Below are 5,000 nucleotides of genomic sequence, written 5' to 3'. Positions count from 1 at the left end.
CCGGAGGAAATTCAAGGTAGCTTGATCTTTGGGCATTATGATCATGCCCTGATCTCGGGCGACCCGGATCGACAACCGGATTTTCCGTTGCAACTCCAATGCCCTGACCAATTGGTAGGCATTGTCGAAGCCTTCGGGTTTAGCTGGCACTTTGAACTGGGCGAAGCGTTTAGGGGGTCCCGACTCTTCCTCAGAGTCGGTCTCCGGCCTCGGACGCTTCGGCCCGCCTTTTCGGCTTTCGGGCTTATTTGTGGAGGCAGCAGCTGATGCGGCTGGTTCAGCCTGCTCTCCCCTCTCAATCGGGGAGGCCGTCTGAGAACTCAGGGGCCTCCCTGGCTTAGCTGTTGGCCTGGAGAGCTTCTTCTGCACACGACCGAGTGATCATAGGGGGAGACTTCAATGCACACCACCCCATCCTGGCTCCCTGCCGGGCACCGGATGCGGCCGGCTATTACATAGCCGACGTGCTAGAGACATTCCCTGAGGTCGCTCTCCTCAACACCCAAGAGCCAACGCATGTCAGAGGAGGGGTCCTAGACCTCACCCTGGCCACTACGACTCTGGTGGGGAGGATTGGCTGGCGTGTCGATGAGACCGTCACAAGTGACCATTACGGCACTATAACTACCCTCATGGATGCTGGCCCAACCGAAATCCTAAGACCGAATCCAAGATGGAAAACAGACAAGGCCAACTGGCAGGCGTTTCAAAACGCCTTGGCCCTCTGTCTGAGATGCAACGATCCCCCACAGAGCGAAAATGTGGAAGTGCTCGAAGCTAGCCTGCTAAACGCCATTAATGAAGCAGCCTCACAGACCATACCCAAAACTCGGCCTGGGTCCAGAAGTCACAAAGACGCCTGGTACTTCAATGACGAGATCAGGGAGGTCAACCACAGGGTGAACATGTGCCGAAAACTATTCCGAAGGCAAAGAACCCCTGACAACTTATCCCTCCTAAGGGAGGCTGTCACGGATGCCAAGGAAACTGTTAACAGAGTCAGGCAGGAAAAGTGTCTGGAATGGTGTGAGTCCTTCGACCACCAAACCACCCTTTCAAAGCTGTGGCAACGGGTCAAGCGAGCTACCAGCCGCTCAGCCCCGAGGTGCACCCATCACGACCCCCAAGCAGAGGCTAACAGACTGGCGCACGAGTTCTCTGCGAGAACGAGCAGCAACAGTCTGCCAGCCGAGCTGAGGGCAAGACAAGAGCGTCTACAGCCAGACAGACACGCTCAGATCAGAGAAAGGGCAGCCGAACCCGATAACTCAGACGTTATCTTTTCTCTGAGGGAACTAAGGAAAGCCTATAAAACCAGTTCCAACACAGCCCCGGGCTCTGATGGGATCTCGTACCCCATTATCTCCCACCTAGGTCTAGCAGGTGAGCGTGCACTCTTGCAACTCATCGACAAGTCCTGGGAAACCTCCACTCTACCCCAGAGTTGGAAGAGGGCTACCATAGTTCCCGTCCCAAAACCAAAGGAGCCGGGGAAGTATCGCCCCATCTCTCTGCTCAGCTGCCTGGCCAAGACGGCTGAGAGGATGGTACTAAACTGGCTTCAATGGAAAACGGGACCCCCGCACGAACACCTACACGGGTTCACAAGGGGCACACAGCATAGCCACGCTCTTAAGCACAATCAGCAAGGGCCCAGCTGTGGTGGTATTCCTTGACCTGGAGAAGGCTTTTGAACTGGCAAGTCCGCTTGCCATTCAGGAAAGCCTGATCCAGAAGGGAATCAGAGGAAAGCTCTTGGCTTGGATAGGTGACTACTTCAGGAACAGGATTGCCAATGTCAAATTCCAGGGTCACCTATCGCAGCACATGCCGCTCGAAAATGGAACGCCACAGGGTGGGGTTCTCAGTCCAGCCCTATTCAACACTTTAATGTCCTGCATCCTCAACATAAACCTCCCAGTGGGGTGCAAGATCATCTCGTATGCAGACGATCTCGCTATCACCTCCACTGGACCACGCAGCCAGAATAAAGCCCAGCGTTGTCTGGACCTCGTGTCAGAGGAGTGTTGTAGGACAGGACTAAAGATCTCTGCAGCCAAATCCAAAGCCATGGCTCTGAGACAGAGAGTTCGAGGCACAAGACTGAAATTCCAGGGAGTGGAATTAGAATGTATCCAGGACTACCTATACCTTGGGGTAAGGATAGACCGGACCCTCTCCTTCCATAAGGAGGTCCAGTACCTGGTTGACCGAACCAAAGCAAGACTGTCCGTCATGAGAGCAATGACTGGGAGACGCATAGGGGCCAGACACAAAGTACTAAGATCATTCTATGTACATGCTGTCCGGCCCATTGTGGACTATGCCTCAGTCGCTCTAATTGCTACAAAGAAAATGCACACAGACAAATTAGAAACAGTCCAAAATGAAGCTGCCAGGATCATTCTGGGTGCCCCGAGGTGGACGAAAGTCCTCAACCTCCTGATGGAGGCAAACCTTCTCCCCCTGGACTCACGAATCGATCTAATGGCAACACAATTCCTGTCAAAGGTCATCCAGGCTCCCAGGAACACAAGCCTAAGACAAAAATTAGTCAGATGCCTCGAACAAGACAACGAGCTCGTTGCAAACAACTCCTGGCTGTCTCATACAGCCAGGGTGTTGATACGCCATCAGCTCAAAGAACAGCTTCTTGCTAAGGGCATGGACTCCCCCCACCCCGACTTTGCCGAAGCCCCGCCGTGGGCACTGAGCCTGATTGAGTTCAACATAATGAGCCTGTCAATGAAAAAGAGCCTATACCCCATGCCTTACCTAAAGGCAGAAGCCCACAGGGTCATTGCAGCCATAACTCCTCCGGGTGGTAGAACATACTATACGGATGGATCGGTCGATCCCTTGAGCCACACTGCAGGCGCCGGCTTTGTAGCAATGGATGCCACGCGATCCATGAGGGTAACAGACAACGCCTCCTCGCTACAGGCAGAGGCAGTTGCAATCATGGGAGCCCTAGGCCACGCGTCCCTAAGGGAAGGACACGTGGTCATACACACAGACTCCAGGGCAGCCATTGACTGTCTTCAGCACAGCTCACCCACAGACAACATCTACCTACTGACCACGATTCTCACAATGGCACAGAGAATTCTTGCTCAGGGTAGAAAAATTATCATCAACTGGGTCCCAAGCCACATCGGCATCAGAGGGAACGAGCTTGCTGACAGACTAGCCGTCGCTGGCAGGGGTATGCCCCCAAATCCCATGACGATAAAACCGAGCCGAAAATTACTTATGGAGAAGTGTGCCTTGGTCGGTCGTACCTTCCTACGGCAGCTCCACAGAGAGGAAACGAGAACCTCCCCCTCGGCCAGCTGGTACCACTGGCACTCTCTGAAGTAAGCAACAGAGGTACCGAAGTCATTCTTCACAGAATGCGCCTAGGTTACCACTGTGCATGGCAGATTATCCCAACAATCGAACGCGATGAAAGGTGCTGCAAGCACTGCGACGAGCCGAACGCCACACTAGTCCACTACCTAGAAAATTGTGACCATACACAATTCCTGAGACAGGGACCGCCCACAACAGCCGCCGTGCTGGTAAAGAGGTTATGCGAAATGCTTACACCATGGCGGCAGGAGCGCCTGCTGGCAATCCCGCCGCCATGGTAAGCACCGAGTGTCAGACAACTCAATGAGACAGCCGTAAAAAGCTGACACAGGCCGGGCCATATTTAGAAGGCCCGGGCGAAGCTAGAACTTCGCAAACTATAAAGAAGAAGTCCTCACCTGCCCCTTGTCTCCGCGTTGCCTCTCCTCTCTCTGTTTTATACCCCCTCCTCTTCCTCTCCTCTTCAGACCTGACGATGGAATCCAGGTGGATTCCGAAACTGTAGTCTTATTTTCAATTAGATCTAGTTTTACATTGTGGGTTTTTATACCGTATATATATATATATATATATATATATATATATATATATATATGTATATGTATATGTATATCTATACATGTATATGTGTGTGTGTATGTATATATATATATATATATATATATATATATATATGTATATATATATATATATATATGTGTGTGTGTGTGTGTGTGTGTGTGTGTGTGTTTGGTTGTGTGTGTGTGTGTGTGTGTGTGTGTGTGTGTGTGTGTGTGTATGTGTGTGTGTGTGTGTGTGTGTGTGTGTGTATGTGTGTGTGTGTTTATATATATATATATATATATATATATATATATATATAATCAGTAATCTCTCAGTGAGACAATCCTGGGTGGAGGAGGTCTGTGGACCGACCTAGTAGGTCATGACTTGGGCAGATCAGCCAGACCTGTCGCGAGGAGTTGGAGATGGGTCGAGGGTCCCTCGTGGCTGGAAGCAAAGGGTGGATGCGGCCATGTGCTCCTGTTGGCGTTAGCGCCTTGATAATGATCACACACACACACACACACACACACACACACACACACACACTGTGTGTGTGTGTGTGTGTGTGTGTGTGTGTGTGTGTGTGTGTGTGTATGCATATATATATATATATACACACATTTATATATATGTATTTATATATATCGAAATACTTTGTTTGTGTGTGTATATATATATATATATATATATATATATATATATTATATTTATCTAACCCAAATACTGTGTGTATATGTGTATATATATATATATATATATATATATATATATATATATGTACATATATATACATATATATATATATATATAGTATATGTATATATATATATATATATATATGTATATATATATATATATATACACACATATACACACAGTATTTGGGTTTATATAAATATAAATAAATATATATATATATATATATATATATATATATATTTATATTTATATAAACCTAAATACTGTGTATATGTGTGTGTATATATATATATATATATATATATATATATATATATATATATATGTACATATATATACATATATATATGTGTATATAAATGTATATATATATATATATATATATATATATATATATATATATA

Source organism: Penaeus chinensis, chromosome 29 (genome assembly GCF_019202785.1).
Source record: "Penaeus chinensis breed Huanghai No. 1 chromosome 29, ASM1920278v2, whole genome shotgun sequence".
In the NCBI taxonomy this organism is placed as follows: Eukaryota; Metazoa; Arthropoda; class Malacostraca; order Decapoda; family Penaeidae; genus Penaeus; species Penaeus chinensis.
This window is presented reverse-complemented; position numbering follows the sequence as displayed.